Here is a 12,853-nt window from a genome sequence, read left to right as displayed (position 1 = left end):
AGTTGAATATTATACCTATAAGTTTACTTTGTATACATAATAAAATTTAATCTTGGAGTCAACCTTCATAGGAGTGTACAAAAGAATATACGATGAGGCACATATTTTTAGAAGGAGAATGAATTGTAAATGTGCCAGATAGAAGTTTTTTGAGAGAGTAAAGGAAGAGAGTCGGCTGCAGTTGCTCTAATTTTGTCTGTTCTCTGGCAAATAAACAAAACCTAAGTGCATACAGATATCTCTCTTTGCTGAGCAATTTCACTGCAGTCTATAATTGCACCACTATTCATGATAAATTCTGATTTACAGCTTAATTGGCCAGAAGCGAATGGAAGCCTCAAGGTCATTGCAATAAAGATAGCAGGAATTTTAGGGAGGTACATATGTTAAGCAACACATTGTCTGGTGCAGCAAAAGGAGCAGATTTGTTTAAAATATTCGAATCCTATAAAGGGTCATATCGTGCAGTGCTGACTCAATACATATAACACAAAAGGTCAATTTGAAGTGCTCACCAAGGTCCCACAATAAAATATTTTATATTTAACAACAAGAGTCTGGTGTTTCTTCTCCCTACAAGGGAAACCAATAATTACGTGATGTCAAAAGGGATTAAAAATGAACCAATTAAAGCCTCCAGGAAAGTTAAGCTTTAAAAGAAATGCAGCAGAAAACTGGAGAAAATATAAGCAAGAATGTTAGCAACCTAGAATTGCATATGGAGCTGATACATTTGAGAGAGCCTGTTACTTCTCCGTAAAACACAAGCGAAGGCTTGGGATGTAGGGAATGATTCTGAATATGATAGAAGAAAAAATAAAAAAGATATTCATAAAAAATTTTGAAGTTGACCATATTCTGACATGCAAGGATATATGTGAAAGACACCTTTGCTTTTACATGAAAACAGACAAAGTGGAGAGATCTTATTGATACGTGAGCAATTGATTTTCAACTGATGTGCAAGTCATGTGAATCTGAGGTGTGATTTACAAAAAAGAGAATAACCAAAAAAAAAAAAAAAACCAAAACCGAAGACCACTGCCATCCAGTCGATTCTGACTCATAGTGGCCCTACGGAATGTAGCAGAGCTGCCCCATAGCGTTTGCAAGGAGTGCCCAGTGGATTTGAACTCCCAACCTTTTAGATAGTAGCTGCAGCCCTTAACCAGTCCACCACCAGGCTTTCCAAAAAAAAAAAAAAAAGAGACAGAATAGCATGTAAAATTGCATCATACTAAGAGTAGCATGAGCCTAATCCCCAGAGACATGAATAAAGTGAGAGAGTATAAGAATTTTCAACTGCCTACAGTTGAAGAAATACCCAGAAAGCTAATGAAACCTCTGCTATTAATAATGTTGCCTGTCACCAGGGGCTTTAGCATATTTGCCTTCTTAAAACAGTTTTAAAATTTCTTTAATAGTAACTAAAAGTAATTATTGTTAGTATTTAAAATGCATGTTATGTATGAATAATATGCTCCCCATTTAATAAAGAGATAGCTTATTTTCATTGGTTTCACATATTTAAACTTCCATCAGCAATTACACAAAAGTGGAGGAAATGTCCTTAAGGGAGAGAAAACTTGTGGACACTGAGCAAAGGCTAAGTCTACATTTGAATGTGAAGTTTTTATTGGTAGGTGTTGACATACAGGGACACCAAGTCCTGATAGGAGTCTTCAAGGAATGAAGCATTCACTCCATGACCATGCATGGATTCTGGGAAGAATGTGCAACAGGAGAGGTACAAGAACAATATTTTGCTGTAAACCACCTGGAAAGTGGAGATGTAACCATCTCCATGACTTGAATTGTCCTTCAGGTACAGTAATTTTTCCTTGATGTAAACTGTAGTCATGAAGATTTCAATAACTCTAAAACATTAACAACTTATAAGTGAATACTATTACATTTGTGTTTCCCTGTTCTGAAAGTCATTTGACCATGTTAGGGCATCAAGGGAAACCCTGGTGGTGTCAAGAAGTATTACTGTGCATAGATCTACAGGCAGGCAAGGGTCTGTTCAGAACAAACACATGCAAGAAATACGGGCAAGCAAGTGTAGTTACCTCTGTTCTGGAATCATCTGGAACAAGAAGCCTAAACACTAGTAATATAGGGCTAGGCTACCCAGGGATACTCCATAGTGCCCTGTTACCATCTAATTTCTGGCCTTTCAGATGAGTACGACTTGCAAAGGAAATTGGAAACAAATGAAAGTTAAAGACATTAAGTAAAAGTAAAGAATGAAATATCAGCCCAACAAGAAAGCTTGAAGAAACAAAGTAACAGCAATAAGAAAATATATTTGATGAAGGGTAAATGGTCAAATGAAAGATTGGGAGGATAAAGCAAATAAAGTAGGACATGTAAACACCTTAAATATAAGCCCATCTGTCCCAGGCATATGGAATTTTTGCAGTGCTAGAATGACTCATAGAAGTGCCATGGGTGATGTTAAAGGAATAAATAGCTGTGGAGTGCATCACATTTCATGACATCCGTATGGGTTTCCATGCCATTTTCACTTCTTGAAAATTGAATGGAGGTTCATGTAGTGAGAGAACTCCTAATGATATGAATTTAAATGAAGGCTCTAAAATGCACCAGCTGTGTGACATTGATGCAGGCACTTAATCTCTTTTAGTCTTATTTCCTCCACTGTAATACAGAGTTCATAATATCTGTGAAGCTAGATGATTTCAAAGTTTTTTCTTATCCTAAACTTCTGTGGTTCCAAACATCTCCCTCACCTATTACGTAAAAAAAAAAAAAAAAAAAAAGGCAAATCCACCATCTTCATCCCTATCTTCTGAACTACCGCTTGGGCAACAAGAGAGAAGTAGATGTTTACCTCCTGACTTCCTTCACTTGGTTACCTGAGATCTCCTGGGGACCCATGAGCGTTCACTTTTCCTCCCTATGGAAATATGCTCCTAGAGAAGAGTGCAATGTACTAATTTGTCTATCAGTTAATTTATTGCACACCTGTGTTATTTGACGGGGAAATTAAAGATAAGTCAAGGTTCATAGATGTCATAGAATCTCAAATAATTTTGTGGTGGAATGATACATAATATGAGAATTATGGGAGAACAGATGAAATTCATCTAACTGAACCTAAACAGGAGAGAAGGAAAGAGAGCGAGACAGAGAGACAAAGAGACAGAGCCAGAGCAAGAGACTCAAATAAGATGACACTTGCATTAAATACTGAATGTTCAGTGAGTTAAAGCTGACCAGGTAAAGAGAAGGAGAAAGGATGTTCCAAGAAGAGGAGGTTGTATGATTTTAAGCAGAGGAGAAAATTCAGATTTGTGCTTTAGATCAATTGCTATGGTAATGTGAAAGAAAGACAATGGAAAATGCTGAGGAAAAATCAGGTAAGGGGTGTTTGGTAGATTACAGAGAAATCTATGTAAAATGTAAAACTTAGTAAGGATTTGATATTGGTCTCTAAACTTCAGGTGGCTAAAGACTGTCCCATTTACCATTGTGTTTCTGGTATACAACACAGAACCTGACACACAGCAGTCTCTAGCCAAATGGTTATTAAATAATATTTATAATATCTGCAGCACATCATGAACCAAATATCAGATTCTCATTATTTATTGACCTAAATAACTTTGTTCAAGGTGATAAAATGAAGCAGGAAGTGGGATGTGAGATACACAGGAGAGGTTGATACTTTAGATAGGGGCCTAAAGAAAGTTTACCGTGAAGGTGCCTTTCAAAGGAAGTGGAGAGCCTCCAAAACCAAAACCAAGCCCATTGCCCTCAGAATCAACTGGACACCACACAACACCACCACCTTAACAGAGACCAGGGCTGTAATGAGCATATCACTCATTTTCACGTCCACATGTTAATGGTATGTCTGTGAGAAAGATAGAGAGAGGGGAAGAGAAAGAACATTCCCTACCTCCTTACCAGCATGTTCAGTGCTTCCAGCCTTATGGAGCTCAAAGAGGCCTTGGTGGTTCAGTGCTAGAATTCTCGCCTCCCACGTGGGAGACCAGGGTTTGATTCCCAGTCAGTGTACCTCATGCACTGCCACCACCCTTCTGTCAGTGGAGGCTTGTTTGTTTTTACGCTGATGAGCAGGTTTCAGCAGAGCTTCCAGATTAAAACATACAGGGAAGAAAGGTCAAAACCAGTGAACGGATATGGGAACTGCCCAGGCCTTGGCAACATTTTGTTCCGTTGAGTCAGGAGGTAAGTTGACAGGTCGACAGCAGCTAACAACAACAAAGTTTTCACACGACAATCTGAAAAAGAAATAAAAAGAAAAAATACACTGTAGGCACCAATCAAACATAGCCCAATTAAAATAACTGGTAGGACCATTTTTGCCGAGTTTGATTGGAGCCAAAGCTGAAAGAATTTATTAGAGTAGAAAGTTCATACATAGGGCAAATTTAGTACAAGCCAATTAAACTTTAGCTTAGATTCTCAAAAGATGAGTGAGCTTGCAAAGGTAAGGCTGTGGTCGTATGTTTTATAAAGATAATTCCTAATGGGAACCTAGGTCACTGTCAGTTAAGTATTTTTTAGGAGCTACAAGAGTATTACCATGAACTTTTAATATTCTTATTAATTGTTAAAAAATGTGATTAAATTACCTACAGAAAGTTCTTTTATCTTAAGACAGATCGAAAGCTAATTTTTGGGGTAAGCTTTTTTGTTGTTGTTGTTCTTCAAGCAAATTTTGTGTTTTGCTTTGGGGATTGCACATTATCCAGTGTGAGTTAGGAATTAGGTGTCTGATTCGAAGTTTAGCATTGTCAAATTATTTATTTCCTATCCCAGAAAATCTCCACTCTGTAAATCTCAAAGATGTTTATTTCCTTATCTTTGTTCTTTAAGAGAATGGGGACTATCTCATTCCACAATGTGTGAAAGTTATCTTAGAAATTAACACCTCATTTCTGTTTTGGTGTTTTTCTTTAAATTACATGTTTTTTTTTGTGTGTGCGTGTGTGAATAATTCAAGGTTGATGAAGATAATATAAAGCCAGAAGCCAAAAAACAGTTTCAATGAAATATGACACACAAAAACAACTCTCTATCCATAGCTAGTTCTAGTTCACAAATAAATTATTGCTCAAACATATATGTTTATCTACTTTTGGTTTGCTTTGAGTAGCATAATCCTTCCCACTTAATTAAAAAACAAAACAAAACAACCGTTGCCATCTAGTTGATTCTGACTCAAAGCGACCCTACGGGATAGAGTAGAACTCACCCATAGGGTTTCCAAACAGCGGCTGGTGATTTGTACTGCTGACCTTTTTGTTAGCAGCCAGCTCTTAACCACTGCACCGCCAGGGCTCCTGTCACTGAATAGGAAAATATTTTCTTGTTTTTAAAAATGTAATCAGAACAAGATGCTGCTGTCTGCTGAATGGATAAAGATAAACTTAAACCACAGGTTGCCTACCCTTTGCACTAAGATTCTTTACTTCTTTACATGCTATTTGCCTTTGTCTCTGCCTAAAGGCTACTGGGTTGCAGGAGGAGAGGAGCTGAAGAGATATCACTGAATTTTCATTGAATGGTAACATTCATTAGACTTTTGCTCTGGGTCAGGAACTATAGGTACTAAGCTATCTTCCATGTGTCATTTCGGGCATTCGTCCAACATAGAGAGGATGACTCTAGAATTTGCATTTTTAGCTTCTATACCTTGTTTCTCAGTTTGAGTCATTCACATTTCTTCATTTCCGTCCTTGCTGTAAAACACCTGCACTTTTATGAAAATTTTTGCTATTTTTCTTCATATTAATTCAGTTGATTTAAGCTCATCTTTGATGTAAGCAATGATGTCAATGAAAGTGAGCTTGTGTTAATTATAATTCTTTCTAATAAATATTGAACGAAATGCATAACTATTGAATAAAATATATGCCTCTATGTACCACCTGTTAGTGCAAGTATTTAACATGCTTGGCTGCCAACTGAGAGGTTGGAGCTTCTATCAGAGGTGCCTCAAAAGAAAGGGTTGGTTATCTGCTTCTGAAAAATCAGCCATTGAAAACTCAGGAACACAGCTCCACTCTGACACATACAGTATTACCCTGAGTCAGAATCAACTTGATGGCAACTGGTGTTTCATATGTACCACCTAAGATCACCTCAGTATCACCAGTGTCACATATGCCATAAGTTGGGAAATACTATTGTTCAATCATGTATCCCACCCGAAGAGTGTAAGTTTGAGCCTTGGGACAGAAAGATATAGAGTAAATATGAGTCATGGAATGACATCAAGGCCATCATACATGAAGAAAGCAAGAGGTCATTAAAAAGACAGGAAAGAAAGAAAAGACCAAAACGGGTGTCAGAAGCAACTATGAAACTTGTTCTTGAATGTCAAGCAGCTAAAGCGAAAGGAAGAAATAATGAAGTAAAAGAGTAGAACAGAAGATTTCAAAGGGTAGCTTGAGAAGACAAGGTATTATAACGACATGTGCAAAGACCAGGAGATGCAAAACCAAAAGGGAAGAACACATCCTGCACTTCTCAAGCTGAAAGAACTGAAGAAAACGTTCAAGCCTTGAGTTGCAATATTGAAGAATTCTATGGGGAAAATATTAAAAGACTCAGGATCAGCATCAAAAGAAAATGGAAGGAATACACAGAGTCACTATACCAAAAAGAAATGGTTGACATTCAACCATTTCAGGAGGTACCATATGAGCAGGAACCAATGGCAATGAAGGAAAAAGTCCAAGCTGCTCTGAAGGCATTGGAGAAAAACAAGCCTCCAAGAATTGATGAAATACCAATTGAAATGTTTCAACAATGGATGCAGCACTAAAAGTACTCATTTATGCCAAGAAATTTGCAAGATAGCTACCTGGCCAACTGACTGGAAGAGATCCGTATTTATGCCTATTCCCAAGAAAGGTGATCTTACCAAATGTGGAAATTATCAAACAATATCTTTAGTATCACATGCAAGTAAAATTTTGCTGAAGATCTTTCAAACGCAGCTGCAGCAGTATATCGACAGGGAACTGCCAGAAATTCAAGCTGGATTCAGTCAGGGACATGGAACCAGGGATATCATTCCTGATGTCAGATGGATCTTGGCTGAAAGCAGACAATACCAGAAAGATGTTTATCTGTGTTCTATTGACTACGCAAAGGCATTCAATTGTGAGCATCACAACAAATTATGGGTAAAATTAGAAAGAATGGGAATTCCAGAACACTTAATTGTGTTCATGAGGAACCTCTTCATAGATCAAGAGGCAGTCGTTCGAACAGAACAAGGGAATACTGTGTGGTTTAAAGTCAGGAAAGGTGTGTGTTAGGGTAGTATCCTTTTACCAAACCTACTCAATCTGTATGCTGAGCAAATAATCTGAGAAGCTGGACTATATGAAGAAGAATGGGGCATCAGTATTGGAGGAAGACTCACTAACAATCCCGCATTATGCAGATGACACAACCTTGCTTGATGAAAGTGAAGATGATGTGAAGTACTTAGTGATGAAGATCAAAGACCACAGGCTTCAGTATGGATTACACCTCAAATGAAGAAAATAAAAATCTTCACAACTGGACCAATAAGTAACATCACAGTAAACGGGGAAAAGATTGAAGTTGTCAAGGCTTTCATTTTACTTGGATCCACAATCAACAGCCATGGAAGCAGCAGTCAAGAAATCAAAAGACACATTGCACTGGGCAAATCTTCTGCAAAAGACCTCCTTAAAGTGTTGAAAAGCAAAGATGTCACCTTGAAGACTAAGGTGCACCTGACCTAAGCCACGGTATTTTCATTGACTCCTGTGCATGTGAAAGCTGGATGTTGAATAAGGAAGACTGAAGAATTGACGCCTTTGAATTGTGGTATTGGAGAAGAATACTGAATATACGATGGACTGCCAAAAGAACAAACAAATCTGTCTTGGAAGAAGTGCAGCCAGAATGCCCCTTAGAAGCAAGGATGGCGAGACTATGTCTCACATACTTCGGACGTGTTTTCAGGAGGGATCAGCTCCTAGAGAAGGACATCATTCTTGATAGAGTAGAGGGTCAGCGCAAAAGAGGAAGACGCTCAATTAGATGGATTGACACAGTGGCTGCAACAATGGGCTTTAAACATAGCTACAATTGTGAGGATGGCGTAGGACCAGACAGGGTTTGGTTATGTTGTACGTAGGGTTGCTATGCGTCAGAACTGACTGGATGGCACCTAACAACAACAACATGAGTTTTTGCAGTGCATTCCAAAGGTAATTTTTAAATCAATAAAGATACACAAAATGATCCATCGGAGTGACAAAAAGTATTAAAATCTCCCTATAATTATGCTTTCAATAATTTTTTGATTTCTATTTTTGCAGGCTGCATAAGGTACATTATGTATAAATACAATTGCATATAATTTATAAATCCCAGTAATGAGGAGTATGATCAAAAACTAGTTTAGTTAGCACGTAGAAACTTAGGCTATCCTTGCTCTCTGCCCTATGTTTAGCTTCATGGTTTTTGTCTGAATGAGGAGAATCCAGTTGAATGTTAATAGTCATCTATGTATTGGCCTTTAAAAATAATCCTTAGTACCAGTAAATATCCAGTGTTATGCCCACCACCACATAATATTTTATTACAAATTTTTTTTAGTATAATTATGTCACATAATCCAAAGAGAAGAAAGCAAAAATAACGTAAGTTTGAAATGCAAAAAGTTCTAAAAATAGAAACTTTTTATTTTAATTAATTTGATGGTGAAATTTGGCCTCACCTGAACTCCTTTGGCAGCAAAACTGGGTCAGAACTGACATGAGGCTCTTTATATCCTTTACGCTGTTTTGTATGACTATTTATGTGGGCGACAGAAATGTTTGACTGTGAGGTACCTCTCCCCACCCCCAGGTCCTGTTGGACAAATTGTATATTACTTTTCTAAAATCTGAACAATTCAGATTTCTCAAATGCAGACTAGTGGAAAGATTTCAGATTTCAGATAAAAGACTGTGGACCTATGGGCCAATGCTCCGTGTAGTTTGTGAAGATGTGTCATAGGGGACCTAAGTTTTTCCTGTCTACATACTCTAAGAAGTAGGGCCTAGGAACAGCCTGATTGAGAATTCCCAGGACTCAAATTCAGTATAGATTTGCATATTATTTGGCACGGGGTTGCAGAAATACAATAAACTCAGTTGGTGGGATCCCCTGGCATGTGATGTCTTTTATAATCCTAACATTGTATGATTCTATGAAATACTAACAAAGATTATATATATATATTCAATATAAATTATATTTTGATTATTTATCAACTTGGATTAGACTCACACCCTTCTTTTCCAAGAAGGATTATGTCTAAGGTTTTGATTCTATTAATAACTAATATAGATTACCTAGCCCATTTAAAATTTAATTTTCTTTAAATAGGAACCTATTGAGCAAATCAGGAGTGGGAATTGAGTTTAAATTAGATGCTTAAGTCGTGATGTTGATTGGTGCTTTTGACAACCTTTTATCCATATACATGAAGGCTGTATTGCAAATGCTGGTAGATTCTACCAAGCAGAGGGAGCTCAAATAAAAAGCACATAGACTAGTCTCAGAAGACAAACACAAACTATCAGTGAAACTTGCTAGGTAAGACACTATTGAGGGTTAACTTTAAAAGATATGGCATGACATTTAATAGCAGTTAACATAAAGATCAAAAACTCTGAATAGCCAGGCAGATTTTGCACTAAGAATGGCCACATAATCAGAAAATAAAAATGATGGTAGTTTGATCTGTACCCTCTGGCATCACCACTGAGATTGCTGTTAAGTAATAACGTTCAAGTGAATGATAGTGCTTGGAATGATATAAAACATGGAAAGAATTAATAACACACTTCCATTCTTAAATATTTTAATATGAATAAAACATTTACCAATCAGGGGATGCTAATTACTTGGGATTAGAGATTTTGTGGCTTTAAACAATACACTAATGCATAGCATGGAAAATGCCAACAGCCACTCAGGAAAACTCTTCTCAAATATAAACTAAAGTATTCAAGTTCAGAGCTGGCTAGAGGCACACACAGCAATATGTCTAAAGAAAATCATGACCGCTGGACCATTTCCTAGTTGAGGTTGTTTTTAGTCACCTTCTGCATGTCAGATGAGGACAGTTTATATGACTATTTTTAAGCTATAAGTGTCAATAAGTTCATTTTAAAGACACTAACTTCCTATAATGTACTCATGAATACACGATGCGATTATTTATATACATATATTTTATTTCCTTATTTATATCTGGGTGTGGCCCTAAAAAGATTTCTCAGCTGCACTCTGGTTCACTGTCACAGCCAAGAAGATGACCTTAGGGCCTTACTCACAGGTGGCTTTCTTCACACATGGGGTCATCATGAGCCAAAAGTGACTTGAGAGCAATTATTACCCTTTCACTGAAACAATTTTACTAAAGGTAGATTTTCAGTTCTGTCTACATTATGTGTTTAAGAAAACACACCTGGACACACAAAGGAGTAGAGATAAAAGCTGCTTTGCAGAACCTAAGGGAATCCATGACAGAACAGAATAGATTTCGTGGATATTCAGAAACCACGAAGCAACTTCGAAAGAGACTTTGACATCAGAAATGTGGATTTTCACACGCATTTTGCTAGCGTTGCTTCCTGCTTTGTGGAAGTGTGGGTCCATTGGTATTCACAGCCATGTTATATTTGAGCAACTACGGCCCTTAACTGCTTTGCAGTTGCCACAGGCAGAACAGGCTTTAGTAAACAAGGCACGGCAATATTTGCTACGATATGGTTCGCATCTTTATTTTGAGTAGTTAAATCCATTTTACAGTTGATACAGTTAGTGGAACTAATTCTTTTGATAACTGGTATAAATTGCACATATTGTTACATATTTAAAAAATAATAATAAATAATGGAGTTACTTTGAGTAGCCAAGGTCCATTGAGTAAATTAGATCTTACAGCATGCTAAACGATTTTATAGTAGGCTAAAATAGTCTAATATAGAGTAAGAAAGTTACCTTTCTTAATTTCCGCACAGTAAAACCCAAATATCACCATGGTTACATATTTACCAGTGCTACAAAGAGTAATAAACAATTATTGTAGGTTCCATGATATTAATATTTGTACCATATTGATGAATGATGCTTAAAATGGAAGGTTTTAATTGTCTTACATATGGGCAATGAAAATTTAAATGTCAAAAATTACAATATAAGGCTTTTCTGAGTCTACTTTTTAAATAGATGTTTTCTTTCAAATTAGTTATATATTTATAGAAAAATTGCAAAGATAATACAGAAAAAGAAAAAAACAACCCAGTGTCTCTGAGTTGATTCCAAAGATAGTACAGAGAGTTCCCACATATTGGTAGCAGTTTTGCATATTATTAATACCTAATATTACATTTGTCAAAATTAATGAACTGATATTGATGGATCATTATTAACTACCACCACCACTAGTTAGTATCAAGTTAACTCTACCTCATGGCAGCTCCATGTGTGTCAGAGTAGAACTGTGCTCCAAAGAGTTTTCGATGGCTGATTTTTCAGAAGTAGATTGCCAGACCTTTATTCCGAGTTACCTCTGGATGGATTTGAAATTCAAACCTTTCAGTTAGCAGCCGACTGCTTTAGCAATTTACACCACCCAGGGACTCCATTATTAACGAAGTCCATATTTTATCCATATTTCCTTAATTTTTACCTAATGTTCTTTTCCATTTCCAGAATCCCAACCAGGATACCACATCATATGTAGTCATCGTGTCTCTATAGGTTTTTTCTTTTGGCTGTGAGCTCCTGAGTTTACTCTTTAATTTTTGGACTTTAAAGAAATTATTTTTATGACAGGCTATCTGTGAGCACCCTATAGTTCTCTAAATATTTATCATGAATTGGAATAGATATAATTCATATATAAAAGAACACATATAAACTAATATCAGTATACATGCACACACACACCTTTATTACTGGCTTTATAAATCCCTTTAAGATGGTGAGTATTAATTACACATACTCCATTTGGGCACAGATTTGGCATTTGTATTTTCAGTAGAACATCTAGAAAGTGCACTTGGAGGTGGTCCTTTGATAATGACTTTAGCACTACTACCCTTTATACAGTCCATTAATAATTGTGTCTATGAAATAGTTATCAAAATTTTCACTGTAAATGGTATTTAAAAATTTGGTACTTAGTACAAATAAAAAGTGATGTTTACATTAATAACCCCAGGAACACTGATGCAAAGGTCTTTCTTATACCTGGCTGTCATTAAGGTGCATCCCATTTTGGAGAATTTCAATTGGATGGTAAAGCACCTGGGGCATTTGTCTCAGTTTAAGTATCTTCAATGTCATTAACAAGTTTGGAAAACCAAGGAAAACCCCGGATTAGAGAGATCAAAATAGAAAGCCCAAGATGAAAGATGAAAAAAGCCACACTTAATTGCATTATGTATTAAAGAGAAAAAGGGAAAAAAAAAATCTAACAGGTACGGTGAGAAAGAGCAGATTATACACAAAGAAATAAAAATTAGATTTATATCAGATTTTCAACAACAATGTTATATTGAAGAAAACTATAGGATAACATTTTCAAAATATTTTTAAAAATACTTAAGACTCAATATCCAGCTGAACCTTCAATTAAATATTAAGGAATAATATGCTACACCCTGAGGAAGTATTTCCAGGTATGTAATGACTCAGTTGAGTTACCACACAGACACCTTCAATGAAAAGAAGTTTGGATTCAGTACCTAGACAAAAAAAAAAAGACACAATCAGGAGATGCTGCAAGATTTACCTCAGGGAAGGATAA

The sequence above is a fragment of the Elephas maximus genome, chromosome 14, assembly GCF_024166365.1.
Source record: "Elephas maximus indicus isolate mEleMax1 chromosome 14, mEleMax1 primary haplotype, whole genome shotgun sequence".
Taxonomy (NCBI): Eukaryota; Metazoa; Chordata; class Mammalia; order Proboscidea; family Elephantidae; genus Elephas; species Elephas maximus.
The sequence above is the reverse complement of the archived record's forward strand: the minus strand, read 5'-3'. Positions refer to the sequence as shown.